The sequence below is a fragment of the Rattus norvegicus genome, chromosome 1 (assembly GCF_021556685.1).
Source record: "Rattus norvegicus strain SHRSP/BbbUtx chromosome 1, alternate assembly SHRSP_T2T, whole genome shotgun sequence".
NCBI classification, from domain to species: Eukaryota; Metazoa; Chordata; class Mammalia; order Rodentia; family Muridae; genus Rattus; species Rattus norvegicus.
In genome coordinates, this window is record NC_141534.1 from 89,235 (window position 1) to 115,814 (window position 26,580).

Consider the following 26,580-nt stretch of genomic DNA (forward strand, 5'->3'; position numbering starts at 1 on the left):
AGTACCCAAATGGAAAGCCTCTGGCATTCACTATGCATAGCACACACATACTGCATATATATATGTGTGTGTGTGTGTGTGTGTGTGTGTGTGTGTGTGTGTATCTGTGTATCTGTGTGTGTGTGTGTGTGTGTACACACACACACACACACACATATACATGCAGGCAAACAACAACCAATCAATAAATAAATAAACAAACACATACATACACAAATACATAAATACAAAAATAAATAAATATGATGTAAAAAAGAGATTTTAAAAAGATATATGAGGGCTGGAAAGATGACTCAATGTTAAGAGAACTGACTAGTTTTCCAAATGGTACCTAGCTCAGTTTGCAGGAACCGTGTGGTAGCTCAGAACAAGGTTTAATGGGATCCAGTGTCCTATTAGTCTTATTCTGCTGTATCTGAAGAGATCCATAGTATACTCAGATACACTAAATAAATAAAATATTTTTGAAATATGATTCGAACAAGACTCTCTATACTTACTTTCCTTTAAGAGATTTCCCTTTCCCTGTTTTTTTTTTGTCTATATAGTTAAAGTTTGTGCCTATTCCTGTGTGACTGACTGTATAGTTTGACATGCCTGTCCATTTCTTTTCTTTTTTCTTATCTTTCATTTTGTTTGTTTGTTTGTTTTATGTTGCTTTTGTTTTTTGTTTGTTTGTTCGTTTGGTTTTTAGATGGGGTTTCTCTCTGTGTTGATCTGACTGTCCTGGATCTCATTCTGTTGACTAGAGTGGTCTCAATCTGAAAGAGTCCCATTCCTCAGCATTAAAAGGATCCCTCATGCAGGGATTAAAGGATTCACAGCTGCCTGGATAATACAGGATTTCTCTCTGTGTAGCCTTGCATGTTCTCGAACTTAGTTTGTAAACCAGGTTAGCCTGAAACTCACAGAAATCCACCTGCGTTTGCCTCTGGAGTTCTGGGATTAAGGCAAGCACCACGACTGGTGAGCAACAACTAGCATTTTTAACGTGGGTTCTGGGGTTTACACTAAGCAAGCCTTTCACTGAGAGGGTGTAGGCTATCTCTGTACCCCACCCCCTTTTGTCAGTATTGTCTTTTGTCTTGAGACAGAGTCTCATATAGTCCACCTGACCTTGAACTGATTATTTTATTTGAAGGTTTTTCCACTACTTTTATAAATAAACTTACAAATTCAAAAGTCTACTGATAGAACTAAGTAGTTTTAAATATACAGTTCTGCAGAAAGGGAACCCTGGCATAGAGAAAAGGCATAGATGCCATGTTGGGAGCGATGCCCTTGAAGCCCTCCATTGTTGATGTTATTATTATGGTTAGAATTAAGTATGACTGGGTTCATGGAAAATCCCCAGCCAGCTGCAGAAGACTAATACAAATCTGGTGGTCAAGAAAAATAATAATATGATAAAGATATCCTGCTGACTAATAGATATAACAAACCTGTGACCTTTCTGACATCCTGTCCTAACCCTGACCACAGGAATATTGTGTCCTTGGCCTGTGTAACTATTTCTTACTCTCTCCCTCCCTCTGTTACCCATGTTATGGTATACATTCAGCCTTGGGAAAAAATAAAATTGTCGCCTGGATCAGACTCTTGTCTTGGCTTCCTTCTTCACATCCTTTGTCCCCTATTCTGTTCCAGGTACACCCCTGGACCAGTCGTTTACAAATGGCGCCCAGTGTGTGGCTGTTTGGAGGTCTCCTGGAGGAGAATGTCATCCCCAGTGAATAGGCAGGCCTGTCTTTCTTGTTTCTCAGAGCCTTTGCTCCCCCTCAGAGCTTTTGCTCCTCCTTGGAGCCTTTGCTTCCCTGCTTCTGGCAACCATGGACTACCCGACCTTGGTTCAGAGGCTTGGTGTATGTTTCTCTACGGATGACACAGATCTCAGTGGTGAGTGATGGGACAAGCATTCTACAGTTACCTTTTGTGACAGGACTCAGGGAGTCATTCAAGATGCGAAGAATAGGGATAAAAAAAAGAAAAGAAAAAAGAAAAAAGTAAAGAAAAAATTTTTAAAAATGCTTAGATTTTGTAGAAATATTTGTCCATAGTTCCCCCCGGAGGAAACAATTAACACAAAAGATAGTGCAGAGTTAGTGATTGTTTTTGTTGCTGAAATATCCCCTCTGTAATGAATAAAAATTGTGTGCTTTTTGGGTTTGAGGTTGCCTCTTCCTGTATGGTTGGGCAACCCCACATACCTGGATTAAAAACCTTATACCCTCATGCTATTGCAGCGGTCACTTTGTCAATCTGTGCTCTGTGGGTGGCCCTCCTGAGGTAGGGCCACTATGGGGTCTTACAACATTTTGGTGCACCTGCCAGGAACTGTGCTCCCCCAGACTACAATTGTTGAGGATATTGGAGGTAAGCTCTAGCAAATCTGTGTTTTGTGTTCTGTGTTACTTTCTGTTTTGTCTCTGTGTCGCGTCTCGTCTTTGTTTCATATTGTCTTGTGTTTGTCTTCGTCTGCTGTCTGAAGAGTTTGAGTCCCCCCTGGAGAGAAGTTAGAGTCCCCTTGGTGGTTGCTGTGGGTCCTGTGAGGGGCTTATGTCTGTGACAGGCAGACGTGCTAGTTGTCACAGGCCACAGGCCCTAAAGGATGCTCTAGGAGGAGAAATAATCTAGAGGACACTCTGGTATCTCGTTAGGAGGTGGGGTCAGATAGTCCTCCTCTTCCTGGAAGCAGCTTAGGTTAAGCTGCAGTTTGGGCCAGGTACTGAAGGTATCAGGCATTTGTGGAAATTGCTTATAGGACACATTGTCTTGGTCTTGTTTGTCTAGTTTGTTTTCTGCGGTATTGTCGAGTATCTTCTTGGCTTTTGCTTCACTTTTGAACTTGGACTGATGACTGTGTTTGAAATCATGGACTTAAGACTGTGTTTGAAATCATGGAACTGTTTGTTTTGTTTGTCAAGGAATTTTACTTGGTCCTCTTGGTGCTTAACTTGGAAATGATTTGCTTGAAAGAAATTGTTTTCTGACAGGGAGTTTTGTCTTTCTCTCTTGAGCCTCCTTCCCAAGAAGAGATGCCCCTCCTTTTGATCCCCTTACCCAGTCTAGCAGATGTTAACAGTTTATCACACATGTATATGAAGGACTCCAGGTTAGCGAATGATCTTGTCTGAAGTAGGCATTAACAAGAACCTGAAAGCTTTGCCTTGGATCCTGAAGAAAGGTTCTCCCTATTGCTTAGACATTCACAGCTTCTAAGAAAGGGAAGCACAGAGTGAGGAAGTGTGGGGCTGAGGGTGGCAGCTAGCAAGCAAACTGCAGGCTGCACACAGGCAGCTGCGCAGCTCAGGCCAAGTCAGCGTAAGAGGAGTTTCAAGGTGATGAGCCTGGCTGGGGTTGAAGCTTTAACAGCAAAAAGATAGATTATTATGAGACCTTTGGCCCTGAAAAAAAATTGCAGTTGCTGCCTTCAGTGGCCAGACCTTCAACACTTGCTCACAGAAGGAGAGCATTCATTAAGAGAAGTTCTTTAAGGGAGCCTGCCTTATCTGCTGGCCCTATTCCAGGAGAGGAGTTGATCTCCAACATTAAGTTACCTTCCCCGTTAGTCATCATTGACATAGAGAGTGCCTCTGATCCTAACCCTGCAGCAGTCAGTTCCTGCCCCTGTGGTCAAAATGCCCCAGGTTGGGGGTCAGGGGAGCCCCTAAAGTATTTTCATAAAGAGTGTGCAGCAGACTGTGAATAACTTTGTTTTGCCAGACAGAACAGGCTTTACTCTAGGATGATAAGAGGAGAAAGTCTTGGCACTGGCTCTTCAGCTTACTCCAACTGGAGGCTGTGGCCAAGGTCAGGATCAATGTTTTCTTTTCCATGGTCCTCTAAGCCAGTAAGACAGCTTGGTGAAGGACTGTTACTGAAGTCCTGGGAGGGCTGTAGTTCTATTAAAGATCAGTATTCCAGTGTTAGCAAACTCTATATTGGATATAAGAGGCAGGAAGCCCAACTCAATTGTGAGCCTGCCTCAGGAATGGCAACAGAAAGAGTCCTTATAGTCAGTTATCGCTAACTATAGCTTACTCTCTGATACCTGAGGCTTCAATCAGATAACACCCTCCTGGGCAAGTCCCCCTTCAATACTAGATGCTATTCTCTCCTGGTCTCTTGGCTCAAGTTTGCCAGGCACGTCTGACTGCCTGGAAGAAAATTTCCCCCTAAAGTGGATGAACCATACAATTCTTTTGTCAGCTGCTTGGCATCTAGCACCCAGGTCCTAACCATCTCTCCATCCTTTTGTTATTAGTTCTTACTGGAAGCCTAGTGATGTTTGGAGACTGGATCTCTTGAGAGGCAGAGCCACCGAGCTGACACTGAAGGGAGGTACTCCTTAAGCAAAATCTAAGTCCAGAGAGACAGCTGGTAACAGACTCCGGCTGTCCCTCTGCTCACCTTTCTGTTTCACAGGCACAAAGCTTGCGTTTGTATTTGCAATGGCCTTTTCATTCCAAGAAAGCTGCCTCGTTTGTTTAGCTGTGTGACTGAATGCCATTTGTCACCTGATCTGGTTGTTCCACCAGCTCTCTCCAGGTCACCCTCTAGCTTTCTTGCCTGGCCCCTTTCTCCTGTTCTTAAGAATTTTATCACCCAATACACTGCATTGTTTGACTTATAATATCTCCCATACTACTAATATACATGTCCCAGATTCCCGTTGTGAAGGTTCTAATTCTAAAACAAGGGAATGGTTCATCCCCCTAAATATTAAATTTACCTCCACGGTTTGAAACCTGGATTGGACACGTGGATATACTTGGGGTCTTAGAATGTTTCAATCAGGTGCTAATACAGGGATTGTATTTACCATAAAATTGTTAAAAGAGCCTGTACATTCCTACTCCTCGGCTTCTGGACACTGATCCAAAGAAGAAGCCCAGGGAGGCACTGAACATGGCACAAGGTACATGCGACTTCATCTACAGCCTGCACTTCACTGAGAGGAGCTGCTTGCTCAAAGAAGTGCAACACTTCGAGAACATTGCCATCACAGAAGAAAAATTGGAAGTCCTACCACCCCACTCCAGGACAGCTGAGATATGTATTCTTCTACAATGTGATACCTTTTGTAGGGTTGACTTTTTGGATAATGCAATTATGATTGTTACATGAAACCAAACTGAATTGTCTATTGGAATTATTTTGTGAATGTCAACAATGGCAGTCAACATGTTATTTTTCCTTCTATGTATCAACATATTATTTAACTTTCAGTTATTGATACTGTACTGTGCTGAGTTTTGGTTTGCTTTTTTCTGACATAACATGCATGGGATAACTATTAATGTCTTTATTTTTTCCCTGATGGTTATAATTCAATGCTGAGGTTTCTCCAAATTATTTAAAATGTTTAATATCAGTTAAAATTGTAATTCTCTGCCTGGTGGCATCCTTTCTGTGATATTTTATGAAATTCTGGTTTGTGCTACAAAGTCAGTGCTTAGATATTTCCTGTGTCTTAGAATATGGTTAAAGAAAACATGAAACAAGTCAGAAAAGGCTTGGAAAAGAGAAAATGAGAAAGAGAAAAACCTGAGAACTGGTATCAAAATTGGTCTCTGTTGGGTCCCCTAGTAGGCCTTCTTTTGCTTGTATCTTTTGGCCCTTGGACATTTAATTGTTTAACCATCTTTGTTAAACAACATGTAGATAATATAGCAGCAAAACTTATTCAGGTATATTGTCATAGGCTAGCTATGGAGGATGCTTTGATGATGGCCAAGCTCACCTACACATCTCCTCCCAGCCCAGGCAAGGACATTTTTTGTCCTTCGGCCAAATGAGGCCAACATTCTTTTCTGCCTGCTGTCCTGATGCCTTTGCTGAAAAATCAACAAATTGTCACCCCTGCGTGCTGAGCTGGACAGTCAATGATGGGTAAGAGAGTGATATATTCACGAATAAAGGGCCTAAGACAGAAGGCCCACCATTAGCTGCTGCCTTACCCCATGACGGATCCTGGCCACAAGATTCTCTTGGCCATGTGACAAATACCACTCCAACCTAAGACAGACACAGTTCCCGAGGGGCTCATTCCAGGACATCACGGCCATTTGGCCACCTTTTCATTTGACTGTAAGGAACGGGGAGATGTTGGGAGCAATGCCCTTGAAGCCATCCATTGTTGATGTTATTATTATGGTTAGAATTAAGTATGACTGGGTTCTTGGAAAATCTCCAGCCAGCTGCAGAAGACTAATACAAATCTGGTGGTCAAAATTAATAATAATATGATAACATTTGACGTGTTAAGATACCCAATGTGATGACCTGTAAAGTTTCTGAAACACCAACATCCTGCTGACTAATAGATATGAGAAACCTGTGACCTTTCTGACAACCTGTCAACATCAGCCTACTCCCTGACCACACGAATATTGTGTCCTTGGCCTGCATAAATGTTTCTTACTTTCCCCCTCCATCTGTTACCCATGTTATGGTATAAATTCAGCCCTGGGGAAAAATAAAATTGTCACCTTGATCAGACTCTTGTCTTGGTGTCCTTCTTCGTGTCTCTTGTCTCCCATTCTCTTCCAGGTACACCCCAGACCCTTCACATACAACATTTGATCCAATTGATAAGATATAATTGTCCACCTAAACATACAAAACTCTGTACACATTTATAACAACCTGTAAAGTTACAGCGTGGAATCTTAACATCAGCCTCCCTATTCTATTTTGGTGGCTTCTCTCAGTCTCCTCCCTTGCGTTCCTGGCTCCTCCTCTTGCTTCAATCTTTTCTCCCACCTGTCCTTCCTTTTCATCCAATGACAGACCTCATTCTATCTTGTGCCTGCCTCACCTGTGACATCACCCCACACTGGGAGGCTCTAAGATGAATGGCCATAACACAGTTTTCACAGTATTTTGAGTTCCCCTATACAACGTCTAGAAATAGTTTCTCCTACATGATTTGGAAATTTATATTAGAGTGTCTGTGGATCTTGGAAGACTGTTATCAACTGAAGTAACACAAATATTTTGAATAATACTATGTTAATATACATACATTAAAATATTTTGTATACCTAATTCTAATTTTAATTTTTATTACACTTATTGTATTTTTAATTTTTATGTTGGTTATTTCACTTATTTACAATTCAATTGTTATTCCTCTTACAATATTCCCTTCCAAAAAACCCTTATTCCACCTGGTTCTATGAGGTGCTCCCTCATCAATCCATGCCTTCTTGCCTCACCACACTAGATTTCTGCTAAGCTGTACATCAAGACTTAACAAGACCAAGGGCCTACCTTTCCAATGATGCCAGAAAAGTCCATCCTATTCTACAAATGTAGCTGGATCCATTGGTACTTCTGTGTTTATTTCTTGCTTTGCGGCTTAGTAACTGGTAGCTCTGGGAGTTCTGGTTGAATGATATTGTTCTTCTTATTGCCTTGCAAATACCTTCAGTTCCTTCAGTCCTTTCCCTACCATGTCCATTGCTGCCCCTGTGCTATATCTGATGGTTGGGAAAAAGCATCTACATCTTTAATGATAAGGCTTTGGCAGAGCCTCTCAGAAGACAGCTACAACAGTCCCTGTCAAGAAGCACTTCTTGGCTTCAGCAAGAGGGAGTGGGTTCCACATGGATCCCCAGGTGGAAAGTCCTTTCCTGCAATCTCTTTCCCCCTTTGTGTCATTGTATTTCCTTTAAACATTAGTGATATTGGTAAAAATTTTGGGAACTGTGAGTGGTCTCATTCCTCAACAGGAGGGAGTGCCTTTTCTCTCCAAATGATCTCTATAGGTTCTCTCTCCCTTGTTGAGTCCTTCAGGTAAGGTCATTCCTATTGCATCCTGGAAACTTCTTGCTTCCATGGAATCTGCGACTTTCCAGTAATTACCTTCAGTTTTTATTCACCATTCCTTTATACCTCTGTTCAAAATCCTTTCCCTTTTGTTTTCCCACCTTTTTTCCCCCATCTTTATTAAATTGGGTATTTCTTATTTACATTTCAAATGTTATTCTCTTTCGCAGTTTTCATGCCAACATCAACCCAACCCCTCCCCCTACACTTCTATATGGGTGTACCTTGTGCAGTACTCCCACCATTACTGAACTCTCAAACAAGACTCCTGTTCACTAGGAGTCCAGCCTTGGCAGGACCAAGGGATTGCCTTCCACTGGTGCACTTACTAAGCTATTAATTGCTACTTATGTAGTTGGAGCCCAGAATCAGTCCGTGTTTGAGATTCTTCCCCACTTTTTCTTCTATTAGTTTGAGTGTATCTGGTTTGATGTAGAGGTTCTTGATCCACTTGGACTTAAGCTTTGTACAGGGTGATAAGCATGGATCGATCTGCATTCTTCTACATGCTGACCTCCAGCACCATTTGATGAAAATGCTATCTTTTTTCGATGGGATGGTTTTGACTCCTTTGTCAAAAATCCAGTGACCATAGGTGTGTGGGTTCATTTCTGGATCTGCAATTATGTTCCGCTGTTCTATCTGCCTGTCTTTATACGAACACCATGCAATTTTTATCACTATTGCTCTGTAATACTGCTTGAGTTCAGGGATAGTGATTCCCGCCGAAGTCCTTTTATTGTTGAGGATAGTTTTAGCTATCCTGGGTTTTTTGTTATTCCAGATGAATTTGCAAATTGTTCTGTCTAACTCTCTGAAGAATTGGATTGGAATTTCATTGGGGATTGCATTGAATCTGTAGGTATCTTTGGGTAAAATGGCCATTTTTATTATGTTAATCCTGCCAATCCACGAGGATGGGAGTCTTTACATTTTCTGAGATCTTCAATTTCTTTCTCCAGAGGCCAGAAATTCTTATCATACAGATGTTTCACTTGCTTGGTTAAAGTTACACCGAGGTACTTTATACTATTTTGGACTATTATGAAAGGTGTCTTTCCCTAATTTCTTTCTCAGCTTCTTTCTTTTTTGTTTAGAGGAAGGCCACTGATATATTTGAGTTAATTTTATACACAGACAATTTGCTGAAGGGATTTCTCAGGTTTAGTAGTTCTCTGGTGGAACTTTTGGGATCACTTAAATATACTATCCTATCACTTGCAAATAGTGATATTTTGACTTCTTCTTTTCCAATCTGTATCCCCTTGATCTCCTTTTGTTGTCTGATTGCTCTGGCTAGGACTTCATAAACTATATTGAATAAGCAGGGAGAGAGTGGGCAGCCTTGTCTAGTCCCTGATTTTAGTGGGTTTGCTTCAAGTTTCTCTCCATTTAGTTTAATGTTAGCTACTGGATTGCTGTATATGGGTTTTGCTATGTTTAGGTATTGGCCTTCTTTTTTTAGCATCTAATGAAATGACCAAGTGGTTTTGATTTTTCAGTTTGTTTATATGCTGGATTAGGTTGATAGTTTTCTGCATATTAAACCATTCCAGCATACCTAGGATGAAGCCTACTTGATCATGATGGATGATTGTTTTGATGTGCTCTTGGATTCAGTTTGCAAGAATTTTATTGAGTATTTTTGCATCGATATTCATAAGGAAAATTGGTCTGAAATTCTCTTTCTTTGATGGATCTTTTTGTGGTTTAGGTATAAGAGTAATTGTAGTTTCATAGAAGGAATTTGGTAGCACTCTGTCTGTTTCAATTTTGTTCAATAGTTTGGATAGTATGGGTATGAGGTCTTCTATGAAGGTCTGATAGAATTCTGCACTGAACCCATCTGGACTTGGGCTCTTTTTGTTTGGGAGCCTTTTAATGCCTGCTTCTATTTCTTTAGGAGTTATAGGGTTGTTTAAATGGTGTATCTGTTCCTGATTTAACTTCGGTACCTGGTATCTGTCTAGGAAATTGTCCATTTCCTCCAGATTTTCAAGTGTTGTTGAATATAGTCTTTTGTGGTAGGATCTAATGAGTTTCTGAATTTCCATTCACTCTGTTGTTATGTCTCCCTTTTCTTTTCTGATTTTGTTAATTTGGAAACACTCTCTGTGTCCTCTGGTTAATTTCGCTAAGGGTTTATCTATCTTGTTGATTTTCTCAAAGAACCAGCTTTTGGTTCTGTTGATTCTTTCTATGGTCCTTTTTGTTTCTACTTGGTTGATTTCAGCTCTGAGTTTGATTATTTCCTGCCTTCTACTCCTCGGTGTATTTGCTTCTTTTTGTTCTAGAGTTTCAGGTGTGCTGTCAAGCTGTTGACATGTGCTCCCTCCGGTTTCTATCTGCAAGCACTGAGAGCTATGAGTTTTCCTCTTAGCACAGCTTTCATTGTGTCCCATAAGTTTGTGTATGTTGTACCTTCATTTTCATTAAATTCTGAGAAGTCTTTAATTTCTTTCTTTATTTCTTCCTCGTCCGGGTTATCATTGAGTAGAGCATTGTTCAACTTCCATGTATATGTGGGGATTCTTTCCTTATTGTTATCAATGACCACCTTTATCCTGTGGGGGTCTTATAGGACACATGGGATTATTTCTGTCTTTCTGTATCTGTTGAGGCCTGTTTCAGACCGATTATAATGTAAAAAAAAAAAGATTTCTTAAAAACACATCTCTAAAAATCAAAGCGATTGTAGCCTCTCCTTAGTGGAGATCTCCTGTTCTCAATATGTTTAGGTTTCTGAGAGCTCATTTGGTACCAAAACTTACTAATTGGTATTGCTTTATGCAGTGTTGTCCTGTGGTACAAATACTATCCCTAGATATTACTTAATTTTATTTGATGATTTATGAAAACTATTGTTATGACGAAGCAAAATAGATATGTTGACCACCATCTAACATTTTAAAAGTACCAAAAGGTCAATAAATCAATTTATCTTTTTATTTCTGAAGAACATTTAAATCTGGTTGAACTAAAAGAACATAACACTTTTGGACAAATATACACCCTAGCAACCCTGCACTAGAAGCCAAGATGGAGAAAACCTCAACAACAACCATAACCTTCCCCCTGGTGCTGTGGTATACAGGGAGGAAGGTGATCCAAACACTGTAGAAGACCAACATGCTGAATGTTAGGAACTTGGCCTCATTGAATCTGTCAGGAAGGTTCCTAGCCAAGAAAGCCACAGTGAAGCTCCCCAGAGCCAAGGAGCCCAAATATCCCAAGACAATGTGGAAGGCAATGACTGAGCCTTTGTTGCAAATGATGATTATCTTCCCATGTTCAGATTGTATATCTCTGTCAATAAATGGAGGAGATGTCACCAACCAGATTGCACAGAGAACAAGTTGGATTAGGGTACAAATGGGAATGAGCAAGTTAATTGCCCCTTTTATCATCATCTTTCTTATCCTTCTCCCTGGTGTAGTAAGCTTGAAAGCTGTGACCACAGTTATTGTTTTGGCCAACACAGTAGAAATAGCAACTGTGAAAAATATTGCAAATGTGGTCTGCTGCAGGATGCAGGTGGCCTGGTTGGGATGTCCAATGAAGAGCAATGAGCACAGAAAACAGAAGGCTAGAGATATGAGCAGGATGTAGCTGAGAATGCGGTTATTGGCTTTCACAATGGGAGTATCCCTGTACTTCACAAAAGTGACTAGTACTAGAATTGTGATGGCTGAGAAGGACAGGGCCATGCATCCTAGAGCCATCCCCAATGGATCTTCATAAGCGAGAAAAGTCACAACTCTTTGGAGGCACTCGGTTTGTTCTAAGTTGGCGTACGAATCCTCTGGACATCTCACACAATGCTCCATATCTGCCGGCAAAGAACAATAATCCCTTATAAGATATCATGATCATGTAGTTAATAATCATATATTTGTTTTATTCAGAGGATATATTAATAAATAGTTTGGTGTTGAGAATATATTTTGTTCATAATTGCTCTAGGGTCTACTAACTTAAGATTGCTGTCAATTAACCTATGCTTTTTGAGGGAACAAATCATTATCATAGAAAATGGAAAAGTTATCTCTTAAACAAAAATGAAATAAAAATATGATGACTACTAATATGCATAATCTCAGTTCATTTTATTTCTCAAACCATAAATTTGCTATTGCCAACATATTTTTTGATGCCAGTTGATGAAAACCATTAGGTATTGTGTTTGCTCTGGGAATTGTGCACTGTGTCTGTATCTACACATAGGCTTGTGAACATCCAATTCCTCATTCAAATGCTGTTCGTGTGAAGGAATATTCTCATTTTTGAAGCTGTATGGCTCATAAACTTATGCATGTCCCTCTTATTGTGGCATCATTTCCTTTCCCCCAACTAAACTTTCCATGATTATGGGTATAGAAAGTTATGGCATGAAGATTATTGATATTGACATTCATCCTGCTTTCCTTAGTTAGGCTGTAATTAATGATAAGCACTCTTCCATCTCTTGTTGCATTCTTGAAATCACCACTCTTTTTCTAATTCATTGATAGGACATGCCTAATCCTTTATGTCATGTAAGTTCTTAAAATATGTTTCAATAGAGAACACTTGTTGTTCTGAGCATCTTGTCTTTGTCAGGGACTAAGCCGGGTGACACAAAGATAGTAGACAGTACATGTAGTCAAGACTCTTTTTACAAAGAATCAAAAAAGAGCAAACATCTGCTTAGGTTACACCTAAAATTATTTTTTAATAATTGTAACACATGTATGTCCCCCTAAATATTTTCTGCATGATATAAAATCATTAACCATTATATTGTGAGAGACATGAGTTGTTTGTAGAAGCTATTGCAGGTAATTTACTGGGTCCAAGAGAAAATGATATTATTTAACTAATTAAATTCTGAAACATGGAGATTTTTGGACTGTAGTTTCCATCTAGGTCATATCATATTTCTAGTTTGTAAAGAGAAGGTATTCAAATTCATCATATTTTCTTCTGCATGCAAGCATGTACCTGTATCATTGGCAATCTCATTTTCTTGGCACTGGACACAATCAAAGCAGCAGTCGGCTGTTTGTTTCTGATGAATTTTTCTGAATCCTGCAGTACATGTCACACTACACACTGAGGAGGGAACCTGAGGCAATACACATACAGACACACAGACACACAGACATCCAGACATACACACACACACACAGGCACACCCACACACACAGACATACACACACACACACACACACACACACATATATATATATATAAACATGAACTATACACATTATATATGATATATAAATATGTATTTAATTTGTATGTGTGTGTGTAATTCATGATTACATCATATGTAAAATGACACACAGATTAATATATGGGATATTACCAGATATATTCCTCTGACAATTTATTATTTTGTATTACTCGGCAATGCACTGAATGTCATACAAAAATTACTATGTCATGTAATATTATAATTTAACATTTCACGTGTCAGAATCTAAATTTTGTCCTTCCTAAACTTGTTAATTCAAGTGGAACATTTTTGTGGCATCAGTTTTTCTCTCAAGATTTAGAAATATAATAATAGCTCTGCTCCCAAACCCCGTGGGAGAGAGAACTCACCACCTGGTCAGGTGGGCACTCCTGAGGCTGCAGAGCGGAAGAGACCACCAACACTGCCCACCCCTGCCCACATCACTGGCCCAAGAGGAAACTGTATACGGCATCTGGGTTCCAGGAGAGGAGGGCCAAGGAGCAGCAGGAGCATTGCGCCTGAGACACCGCCATAACTTGAAGGGACCTACCAGATAAACAGTTCTCTGCACCCAAATCCCGTGGGAGGGAGAGATAACCCTTCAGAGAGGCAGACACGCCTGGGAAACCAGAAGAGACTGCAATCTGCACACATCTCTGATGCCAGAGGAAAACACCCCACGAGCAAACTTGAGCCTCGGGACCACAGGTAATACCAAATTTTCTGCTGCAAGTGACCTGCCTGGTGAACTCCAGACACAGGCTCACAGGAACAGCTGAAGACCTGTAGAGAGGAAAAACTACACACCTGAAAGCAGAAAACTCTGTCCCCATAACTGGCTGAAAGAAAACAGGAAAACAGGTCTACAGCACTCCTGACACACAGGCTTATAGGACAGTCTAGCCACTGTCAGAAATAGCAGAACAAAGTAACACTAGAGATAATCTGATGGCGAGAGGCAAGCACAGGAACCCAAGCAACAGAAACCAAGACTACATGGCATAATCGGAGCCCAATTCTCCCACCAAAGCAAACATGGAATATCCAAACACACCAGAAAAGCAAGACCTAGTTTCAAAATCATATTTGATCATGATGCTGGAGGACTTCAAGAAAGACATGAAGAACTCCCTTAGAGAACAAGTAGAAGCCTACAGAGAGGAATCGCAAAAATCCCTGACAGAATTCCAGGAAAACACAATCAAACAGGTAAAGGAATTAAAAATGGAAATAGAAGCAATCAAGAAAGAACACATGGAAACAACCCTGGACATAGAAAATCAAAAGAAAAGACAAGGAGCTGTAGATACAAGCTTCACCAACAGAATACAAGAGATGGAAGAGAGAATCTCAGGAGCAGAAGATTCCATAGAAATCATGGGCACAACTGTCAAAGATAATGTAAAGCAGAAAAAGCTACTGGTCCAAAACATACTGGAAATCCAGGACTCAATGAGAAGATCAAACCTAAGGATAATAGGTATAGAAGAGAGTGAAGACTCCCAGCTCAAAGGACCAGTAAATATCTTCAACAAAATCATAGAAGAAAACTTCCCTTACCTAAAAATAGTGATACCCATAGGCATACAAGAAGCCTACAGAACTCCAAATAGATTGGACCAGAAAAGAAACACCTCCCCTCACATAATAGTCAAAACACCAAACGCACAAAATAAAGAATATTAAAAGAGTAAGGGAAAAAGGTCAAGTAACATATAAAGGCAGGACTGTCAGAATCACACCACACTTTTCGCCAGAAACTATGAAAGCTAGAAGATCCTGGACAGATGTCATACAGACCCTAAGAGAACACAAATGTCAGCCCAGGTTACTGTATCCTGCAAAACTCTCAATTAACATAGATGGAGAAACCAAGATATTCCATGACAAAACCAAATTTACACAATATATTTCTACAAATCCAGCACTACAAAGGATAATAAAGGGTAAAGCCCAACATAAGGAGGCAAAATATACCCTAGAACAAGCAAGAAACTAATGGTCTTGGCAACAAAACAAAGAGAAGAAAATCACACAAACATAACCTCACATCCAAATATGAATATAACAGGAAGCAATAATCACTATTCCTTAATATCTCTCAACATCAATGGCCTCAACTCCCCAATAAAAAGACATAGATTAACAAACTGGATAGGCAACGAGGACCCTGCATTCTGCTGCCTACAGGAAACACACCTCAGAGACAAAGACAGACACTACCTCAGAGTGAAAGGCTGGAAAACAACTTTCCAAGCAAATGGTCGGATGAAGTAAACTGGAGTAGCCATTCTAATATCAAATAAAATCAATTTTCAACTAAAAGTCATCAAAAAAGATAAGGAAGGACACTTCATATTCATCAAAGGAAAACTCCACCAAGATGAACTCTCAATCCTAAATATCTATGCTCCAAATACAAGGGCACCTACATACGTAAAAGAAACCTTACTAAAGCTCAAAACACACATTGCACCTCACAAAATAATAGTAGGAGATTTCAACACCCCACTCTCATCAACGGACAGATCATGGAAACAGAAATTAAACAGAGACATAGACAGACCAAGAGAAGTCATGAGCCAAATGTACTTAACAGATATTTATAGAACATTCTTTCCTAAAACAAAAGGATATACCTTCTTTTCAGCTGCTCATGGTACTTTCTCCAAAACTGACCATATAATTGGTCAAATAACGGGCCTCAACAGGTACAGAAAGATAGAAATAATCCCATGTGTGCTATTGGACCACCATGGCCTAAAAATTGTCTTCAATAACAATAAGAGAAGAATGCCCACATATACGTGGAAATTGAACAATGCTCTACTCAATGATAACCTGGTCAAGGAAGAAATAAAGAAAAAATTAAAGACATTTTAGAATTTAATGAAAATGAAGGTACAACATACCCAAACTTATGGGACACAATGAAAGCTTTGCTAAGAGGAAAGCTCATAGCGCTGAGTGCCTGCAGAAAGAAACAGGAGAGAGCATATGTCAGCAGCTTGATAGCACACCTAAAAGCTCTAGAACACAAAGAAGCAAATACACCCAGGAGGAGTAGAAGGCAGGAAATAATCAAACTCAAGCTGAAATCAACCAAGTAGAAACAAAAAGGACCATAGAAAGAATCAACAGAACCAAAAGTTGGTTCTATGAGAAAATCAACAAGATAGATAAACCCTTAGCCAGACTAACGAGAGGACCCAGAGCGTGTGTCCAAATTAACAAAATCAGAAATGAAAAGGGAGACATAACTACAGAAACAGAGGAAATTCAAAAAATCATCAGATTGTACTATAACAGCCTATATTCAACAAAACTTGAAAATCTGCAGGAAATGAACAATTTCTAGACAGATACCAGGTACCGACCTTAAATCAGGAACAGATAAACCAGTTAAACAACCCCATAACTCCTAAGGAAATAGAAGCAGTCATTAAAGGTCTCCCAACCAAAAGGAGCCCAGGTCGAGAAGGGTTTAGTGCAGAATTCTATCAGACCTTCATAGAAGACCTCATATCTAAATTATCCAAACTATTCCATAAAATTGAAACAGATGAAACACTCCTGAATTCCTTCTATGAAGCCACAATTACTCTTATACCTAAGCCACACAAAGACCCAACAAAGAAAGAGAACTTCAGACCAATTTCCCTTATGAATATCGACGCAAAAATACTCAATAAAATTCTGGCAAACCGAATCCAAGAGCACATCAAAACAATCATCCACCATGATCAAGTAGGCTTCATCCCAGGCATGCAGGGATGGTTTAATATACAGAAAACCATCAACGTGATCCATTATATAAACAAACTGAAAGAACAAAACCACATGATCATTTCATTAGATGCTGAGAAAGCAATTGACAAAATTCAACACCCCTTCATGTTAAAAGTCCTGAAAAGAATAGGAATTCAAGGCCGATACCTAAACATAGTAAAAGCCATATACAGCAAATGTTAGCAAAATGTTGCTAACATTAAACTAAATGGAGAGAAACTTGAAGCAATCCCACTAAAATCAGGGACTAGACAAGGCTGCCCACTTTCTCCCTACTTATTCAATATATTTCTTGAAGTTCTAGCCAGAGCAATCAGACAACAAAAGGAGGTCAAGCGGTTACAGATAGGAAAAGAAGAGGTCAAAATATCACTATTTGCAGATGATATCATAGTATATTTACGTGATCCCAAAAGTTCCACCAGAGAACTACTAAAGCTGATAAACAACTTCAGCAAAGTGGCTGGGTATAAAATTAACTCAAATAAATCTGTAGCCTTCCTCTACACAAAAGAGAAACAAACCGAGAAAGAAATTATGGAAACAACACCCTTCATAATAGACCCAAATAATATAAAGTACCTCGGTGTGAGTTTAACCAAGCAAGTAAAAGATCTGTCCAATAAGAACTTCAAGACTCTGAAGAAAGAAATTGAAGAAGACCTCAGAAAATGGCAAGATATCCCATCCTCATGGATTGGCAGGATTAATATAGTAAAAATGGTCATTTTACCAAAAGCGATCTACAGATTCAATGCAATCCCCATCAAAATACCAATCCAATTCTTCAAAGAGTTAGACAGAACAATTTGCAAATTCATCTGGAATAACAAAAAACCCAGGATAGCTAAAACTATCCTCAACAATAAAAGGACTTCAGGGGGAATCACTATCCCTGAACTCAAGCAGTATGACAGCAATAGTGATAAAAACTGCATGGTATTGGTACAGACACAGACAGATAGACCAATGGAACAGAATTGAAGACCCAGAAAGGAACCCACACACCTATGGGCACTTTATTTTTGACAAAGGAGCCAAAACCATCCAATGGAAAAAAGATAGAATTTTCAGCAAATGGTGCTGGTTCAACTGGAGGGCAACATGTAGAAGAATACAGATCGATCCATGATTATCACCCTGTACAAAGCTTAAGTCCAAGTGGATCAAGGACCTCCATATCAAACCAGATACACTCAAAGTAATAGAAGAAAAACTAGGGCAGCATCTGGAACACATGGGCACTGGAAAATTTCCTGAACAAAACACCAATGGCTTATGCTCTAAGATCAAGAATCGACAAATGGGATCTCATAAAACTGCAAAGCTTCTGTAAGGCAAAGGACACTGAGGTTAGGACAAAACGGCAACCACCAGATTGGGAAAAGATCTTTACCAATCCTACAACAGATAGAGGCCTTATATCCAAAATATACAAAGAACTCAAGAAGTTAGACCGCAGGGAGACAAATAACCCTATTAAAAAATGGGGTTCAGAGCTAAACAAAGAATTCACAGCTGAGGAATGCTGAATGGCTGAGAAACACCTAAAGAAATGTTCAACATCTTTAGTCATAAGGGAGATGCGAATCAAAACAACCCTGAGATTTCACCTCACACCAGTGAGAATGGCAAAGATCAAAAACTCAGGCAACAGCAGATGCTGGCGAGGATGCAGAGAAAGAGGAACACTCCTCCATTGTTGGTGGAATTGCAGACTGGTACAACCATTCTGGAAATCAGTCTGGAGGTTCCTCAGAAAATTGGACATTGAACTGCCTGAGGATCCAGCTGTACCTCTTTTGGGCATATACCCAAAAGATGCCCCAACTTACAAAAAACACACGTGCTCCACTATGTTCATCGCAGCCTTATTTATAATAGCCAGAAGCTGGAAAGAACCCAGATGCCCTTCAACAGAGGAATGGATACAGAAAATGTGGTACATCTACACAATGGAATATTACTCAGCTATCAAAAACAACGACTTTATGAAATTCGTGGGCAAATGGTTGGAACTGGAAAATATCATCCTGAGTGAGGTAACCCAATCACAGAAAAGCACACATGGTATGCACTCATTGATAAGTGGCTATTAGCCCAAATGCTTGAATTACCCTAGATGCCTAGAACAAATGAAACTCAAGACGGATGATCAACTGTGAATGCTTCACTCCTTCTTTAAAAGGGGAACAAGAATTCCCTTGGCAGGTAATCGAGAGGCAAAGATTAAAATAGAGACTGAAGGAACACCCATTCAGAGCCTGCCCCACATGTGGCCCATGTATATACAGCCATCCAATTTGACAAGATGGATGAAGCAAAGAAATGCAGGCCGACAGGAGCCGGATGTAGATCGCTCCTGAGAGACACAGCCAGAATACAGGAAACACAGAGTCGAATCCCAGCAGCAAACCACTGAACTGAGAATAGGACCCTCGTTGAAGGAAACAGAGAAAGACCTGGAAGAGCTTGAAGTGGCTCGAGACCCCATATGAACAACAATGCCAAGCAACCAGAGCTTCCAGGGACTAAGCCACTACCTAAAGACTATACATGGACTGACCCTGGTCTCTGACCTCATAGGTAGAATGAATATCCTAGTAAGAGCATCAGTGGAAGGGGAAGCCCTGGGTCCTGCTAAGACTGAACCACCAGTAAACTAGATTGTTGGGGGGAGGGCGGAAATGGGGGGAGGATGTGAGGGGAACACCGATAAGAAATGGGAGGGCGGAGGGGATGTTTGCCCGGAAACCGGGAAAGGGAATAACACTCGAAATGTATATAAGAAATACTCAAGTTAATAAAAAAAAAGAAGTATAATAATAGGAACACTGAGTTCTAAGGATAGAGAAGGTAGGATATATCAAGAAAGAATTGCTCAGTGAGTAAGAACAAAGGATGTCATATAAGACTCTCATACAATTAATGAACTTCTCCTAAGTGTAAAAGAAAACCTTTAAATCCCATTCCATCCCTCCCCCTGCTTCTATTAGAGAGCTTCTCCAACAAATTGGATACCCTGGCTTCATTGATCTAATATTCTTATATTCTGTGGCATGCACCCTCCAGAGGACCAAGGGCCTCCCTTCACTCTGATGCCAGATAAGGCAATACTCTGTAGAGGAGGAGAAACTGGGAAGGAAGATAATATTAAAAAGTAAATAAATAAAATTAATAATAAAAATCTATAAATTAGAAAAAGAAAAGTTTGAATCTGGAAAAATACTTCTCTTAATCAATCCATTCTATACTCAATTGGGCTACAACTATGTTCATATAATCAGATAAATTCATTGTTTATATATATACATATATATTGCTATGAATTTAATAAATATATTTCTGTAGTATGGGGTAAATAGTCACATAGATGGAATTGAACATGGAATTCAGAGTCCTTTGATGGCTATGACCAGATTACATGAATTTCAGTGTTATTTAATTTTGGTGCTTGTAACTGAGAATGGTCATTTGCAAGTGTATTTATTGGTCTTAACTACATGGATATTATTTGAATGTTTGCTATTTTAAAATTCAGATATCTTTAAAAAATAAAAATTTTAATATACCTACCAATGTTTCTTCTGTGACCCACTCCCAGTCTTCAGATATATGAAGTTGTTGACTCTGTGGCAAACAAGGAAAATAGCTTCCTATTTTCACTTTTAATCCAAGGCCTTGTGGAAAATTCCAAATGATGAAAATGTCATACTTGGCACAATAATTTTCCTTATGATTCATATTTACCAGTTCTCCAACAGGGTTAATAAATACCCTAGTTTTTAGCAAAGAAGCCACCTGAATGAGATTAATCATTAGATGATTATATATGCATATCAATACAGTGAATGCCAAATTGAGAATGTTCCACAATCTTTTAATGTCTTTCAGAAAATACAGGTTAAATTAATCCCATGTAGTAAAGTGCATGATACTGCATTATTACAAGTTATAATTACATATTATATTGTGTAATTACAAGTTAATATATTCAAATTAATGTTTGATGGTTAAAAAAGCTAGAATAAATGATTACCAGAGAACAAATCACATGGTATGTGTGTATATGTGTACACATGTCTGTCAAAAATTATATTTAAAAGCTGGAGCCAAATAAATATGTAAGAAATAAGGGGAAGTAAAAAAGTCTGGAAGTGGTTGGGGATTTAGCTCAGTGGTAGAGCACTTGCCTAGCAACCGCAAGACCCTGGGTTCGGTCCCCAGCTGCAGAAAAAAAAAAGGAAAAAAAAGTGTGGAAGTTTTGGAAGTAAAGAATGGTATGGGATCAATCATGTACATACTGCATACATGTATGAAATAATCATTAACTTAATGAAATGTGCACTGTTAATCATATGTGTTGTTATAAATAATAATTAATTTAAATGAATAGCTATTATTGGAGCACATGTATTTATTTTTGAGAAATTCTTTTTGAGAAAAATATTCTGGTCTAGTCATCACTTAAGGATTTTCTGATAAAACTCTTGGCTCCTTTTGAATTTTGACCTCATTCGGTTAAATGTTGAAACACATTGTCACACAATTCACTGATATTTATAAAAATGTATTGTCTCCTATTAAAACTTATCACTGGGAATGATATATATCCATGTAAAAAGGTCATTTTGGAGTTTTGCAGTATAGAAAACTTTATACCAAGAGATAACCTCTAACAAATGTATGTGAACTTCTCAGGGGCCTGAAAGGTCACATTGATAAATCTAAGCATAATGAAATGTAACAAACGTTACCTGCTGACAGTCAGTGAATACTCCTTTGGGATCTGCCATTTTCTGAGACTCTGCTTGTTGAAAAATGAGTTCATGGTAGGTGTGGGCCACAGCATACACAGCATTATACAAATTGTAACCTTCTTCACTCAGGACCATGTCAAATGTGTGCTGTGCTAACCATTCCAATGGGTTGTTGAACGTAAAACAATCCATTTTCTTCTTGTTCTTTGAGATTGAACAGTTAAAATGGTTCCACTGCAGCATAGACTGCGAAATGTCTATTGGATACTTGGATGTGTTTATTGTTTGCATAAAATTTCTAAATATAGTGATGTCATTGTGGTGATGGGCAAAAGTGACAGTCCCATGGGAGAAATCAAGGCTGAAATCTTTTTGGTTTGTGATGACATCCCATTGTGAGGTTGTGATCCAGATTCTCTGTGCACCTAAATATGCCCATCTTCTAAAGCTGAGTTCTAGAGTGGAGTTCATTTCACCATAAATGACAACAACCTTTGCTGAAGATGTCATAAGTTGTTGGTCATATATCTTAACTCTTGTCTTGTATATCTGCATGGTTTCTGGGATCATAATCACAAAAGCTAAACAGATTGCATGCCTTTGCATTTCTTCTCTCAAGTCTGAAAGAAACTGAATACCTTGGTCATCATTTGAGATGACCAGTCCTATCCAAGTCCATCCAAAATGAAACATCAAGGAGACCATGCCACGGAACAAATATGTGTCTTTGTTTGCTATCTGATAGATATAGGGAAACTGGTCATGGTCACTCAGATTAGGGTTAAATGAGCCAAAGAAAATCTAAAGAGTACAGAAGAGAGGATGAAACATCCACATGAGGAAGATGATTGTTAGGAGGTTTAGACATATATACAAGTAATGTTTCTCACTGTTCAGAACTCAGATTAAGGGTAGTAAGATTAAACTATACATATCATATATTTTTCATATTATATTCTAGAATATTCCTGACAAATCTGAATGTTCTATAGAACAGTTTTTCCTGTTTGCCCAGGATAGCTATACAATCTGATTATTTTATTGTGTGTGTGTGTGTGTGTGTGTGTGTGTTTGTGTGTGTTTGTGTAGCAGTATACCCACAAATGCATGGGGTCCAAGTTTTCTTTTAGGCACATATAAATGTAATTTAAAAGTTGGTAATCTGTCCAGTGTCACACATTATTACCTTTGGTGTCCTTGAATAAATTGACAGTTTTAAGGAAGTTGTCCATGATGGTCCTGTCAGGTTTATATCACAACGTTGCTTTATTCCACAGAAATAATTAATTCGTTTGAAAATTTTGCTTTGATGTGAATATGCTTTATCCAGAACTCCCATTGTATCCTCACACAGGCCAACAATGATGGAAAATATCAAAGACATGTTGGATAAAAGATAAGGATTCTTGTTGATCTCATCGATAGCAAAAAACAGTACCAGAAAAAACTCATATTTTCTTGCTGATATCCTAAAACCAAGCATAATGATGATTAAGAGAGATGCTTGAAAAATAAAATTTCAATTGCAGTTAAGTTTGTACCACAAGACATTCTAAATCTCTGTCTAAGTGTCATGAATTAAGTCTCATAAAATTTAGATTTTAAGATTTGAATACAATTTAAGAATTCATAGACCTAGGACACTAACCTATGATGAATTTTGTAATTGTGAAAGTCAATAAGGGGACTATTTTATCTCTGAACACCATCTTCAAACTACATTAGAGTCCAATTGAGTAAGACTGTTACAATATAATCATGGAGATGTAATTCCACAAATACAAAATAAGAAGCATGACTTAAACTACACATGAAATATGTAACACATTTGCATTATATTTTTAGTATTTAAATGTACTTTATATTCAAACATGTTAATAATATTTCATATTTTTTGAATCATGTTATATCCAAAATTTTGTTCAACTTTTATATTCATACACTTTTGCACCCTAAAATATCATTAATGCATATTTAATAATGTCTATTACTCATGATCCTATACCTAATGTTACATACTAATTTGTTTCAAAACTCAAAATTTCCTTTGAGTATCAAGCAGAGTAAAAGAGCATAAAATATTAAAAAGTGAATCATTTAGAAATATTTTCAAAAGCCCTTATATAATAATACCTAACATAGAGTAAGTTTATGCAAAATGAATTATGTATCTGTGTAAATTATCTAACAATCAGTTTACTTTGAAAAGCGTATCAGTGTTTTTAGGAGAGAATTTATGGTATCAGTAAGAACATTTTTCAAATTTCAAATTAGCAAAAACTCTTTCAAGTCAAACATTATGAAAATGCTAATTTTATGCATAGTGAGAAGCATTATCAATAATATTTCCTTGTTCACAGAACATGCTTTTAATAGTTTTCACTGTTAGTATTCATTAAACAATAAATATTCAAAGATATATTCCACTTAAATTTATTTATTCATTTCAAGTACATTAAATGATAGAATATCCTATGTAACCTGAATAATAGTTTATAGGCTCCATTACACATCAACTTAAAGTTACTTTTCAGTGTGTTGTTACTATTTTAATTTTGTAAAAGTAGATTGAGATTTCTCTTAACACTTCAGGCTTCTTAATTCTTTAAGATTCTTTAAGAGTTGTCTGAGCAGTAAGACTTTCTTTCACTTGGAATGTGTACCTCTGCCCAAGCACAGTTGGAAGTTCATCTGTTCATCTGTTATTATTAGCAATTACCTCTCATCAGGAGTAAAACACCAAACATGATCTTTTGCTGAAATTAGCACTTTTCAATTAAATGTTTGGAGCTAAGTTTTCCTTTCTAAACCGTAAAAATGTATTGACGCAATTCACATATTTGTAAATTTAAGTCTTACTATCGCTTATAGAAGTGTCAGTAATGAGAATGTCCACTATTTTTTCCAATGAGATCTGGGATGATAAAGAATGCATCAGAAATGAAATTTCTACTGACCCACACAGAATTACAATAATGTGAAGCCACCACTACTATCAAAGTGTACACAGTATACTGTGGCTATCAATTAGAAAATATTTTGTTTAAATCCCAAAGACACAAAATTTGAATATGAAATGGGATGAGAGTCAGTGATATAAAAGTGCAGGAAACTTCAGTTTATGAAAGAATGAAGTCCCAAGCAGATTGATTAGCTAAAATTTGAGTGATTTCAGCATCCCTTCTCTCATGATCTGCAGCCACTAATGATAACATCTCACACTTGGAATCTAAGAAGTATGTATCCACATTGAGAACAGCTTCTTATCTACAAGAAGTACATTTATTCTCCTAGATGTTCTCGAATGTTATATATTTTTAGAAATTAAGAAAAATATTGAATATCTATATAATGCAGATAATAATTCTAATATGGGCATAAGTGTTTGCTTCACTGGATGAATAGATATTCTGGTAACAGTATAAGAATTCTGGCAGGCTTTTCCATATTCAGTGACAGCTCCAGAATGACAGGAGAGGCTCATTTAAAGACTATTTTATAATGCAAAGCATATATATGTGATCATAATATATATGTAATAATATACATTTAATCATATATAGTAGACATCTTTCCACCACCCCACCACACATATTTCAATGTATAAGTGTATGCCCAACTTTTAGAGGCCAAAATTAGATAACCATTTTATTGAGGCCTTTCCATGCATGCTTATACAGGAATGCTAGGCAGAAAGTTGAAGAGAGACAGTGATGCAGTCACTAGCCATAAGTGGGGATTATGAATTCAAGGTAAAGGTAAAAACATATTTCAACATATGATATCAAAAAAGATTTAAGAGATAGAATTCAGTCTCTCTCATTTTCCAGCTCTGTGAACTAGAGCCAATGTAGTAAACCAAAGGTAAACTGTGACAAATTTGAAAATATTAAAATAGTGATTGAAGTTATAATTAATTTTCTGTGGTTCCTAAAGTTACAAGGAGAATAAAAAGGACAGAATCTCACAGGTTTTGTACACAGTTACATATTTCTAATTCATAATATTGAAGCATGAAATAATGTTAATAACTTACCTAAAATTAATAATGCGATTATAAAAATTTTCTTCAATAGGACTCTCGAGTGTAAAAAGGACAAAACCGCAGTCACTTCGCAAATCTCCATCATTATCTTCACTCCTCTTTATTCTCCAAAAGCAACTGGGTTCAGTCAAGCTGCACAAGATGAGACAAAACTTCAGGGAAAAAAAGGCAATAGTGAATGCCCACATCTTCTTCATGTCTGCTAGGATCTAGCATGGAGCAATTGTGAAACCTGATTCTTATGCAGGGAAACATAACACACACATTTACACAAGTTAGTATTTTTTAAGGCTTCAGCTGACGGGTGATCCACTTAATTATATTCAACAGTTTCTTTCCATTCATCATATGTTCTGCTCCCTGGATACAATGGGAAAATTCTGGCCTCAAGCTCTACATCTGAGGTCTGAAAACTTTTGATCAAAACATTTCCAAAAACATGTTTTGAAGATAATGTTCTCCATCCACAGCTGCCATGATTTCATTAACATCCATGCCATAAATATTCCAAAGGGCAATTTTCTCTTGAACAGCTTCAACAGACCATGTGTCAACAGCAATACATATGAATCCAATAGATTTCCTCAGAATTTTTTTATTAAGACAAGAGTTGCAAAGGCATAAATGTTCCATATCATTTGGACTTTGTGTTGAATAATGACACATTAGGTCCTGCATTCCCTGGTGTAGGGAAGGGAAGATTTACATCCAACATTGAGCCAGGAATTGAGAATGTTTACAAAATCTCCTCAGATTTCCCTTGATTCTTATCATCTGGAGACTGTCATTATGCTAAATTTAAAAATTCCTGGAATCATATAGATTCAACACTCATCCTGTCCAATAGCAGTTCCTATGCAGACATTTTATGAGCTGTAATGCTGATCATTTGCCTGATAATCATTCCTTGACACTTAAAGACATTTGGTAAA

The 26,580-nt window shown here is 38.1% G+C and overlaps 1 long non-coding RNA gene and 1 pseudogene across 2 annotated transcripts; one reads left to right on the forward strand and one right to left on the reverse strand.

Annotated features, from left to right (window-relative positions):
* The first annotated feature begins 1,698 nt into the window (after positions 1–1,698).
* On the forward strand, positions 1,699–6,501 carry LOC148006780 (uncharacterized). The gene is made up of 3 exons (XR_015644537.1): positions 1,699–1,896; positions 2,244–2,373; positions 4,265–6,501. It is a non-coding gene; the product is annotated as an uncharacterized LOC148006780 (long non-coding RNA).
* Positions 6,502–10,757: 4,256 nt separating this feature from the next.
* On the reverse strand, positions 10,758–25,845 carry LOC148006781 (vomeronasal type-2 receptor 116-like; annotated as a pseudogene). The gene is made up of 6 exons (XR_015644552.1): positions 25,640–25,845; positions 22,768–23,072; positions 21,601–22,406; positions 20,420–20,644; positions 12,814–12,937; positions 10,758–11,662 (listed from the first exon to the last, which is right to left on the reverse strand). The product of XR_015644552.1 is annotated as a vomeronasal type-2 receptor 116-like (transcript).
* Between the last annotated feature and the right edge of the window lie 735 nt (positions 25,846–26,580).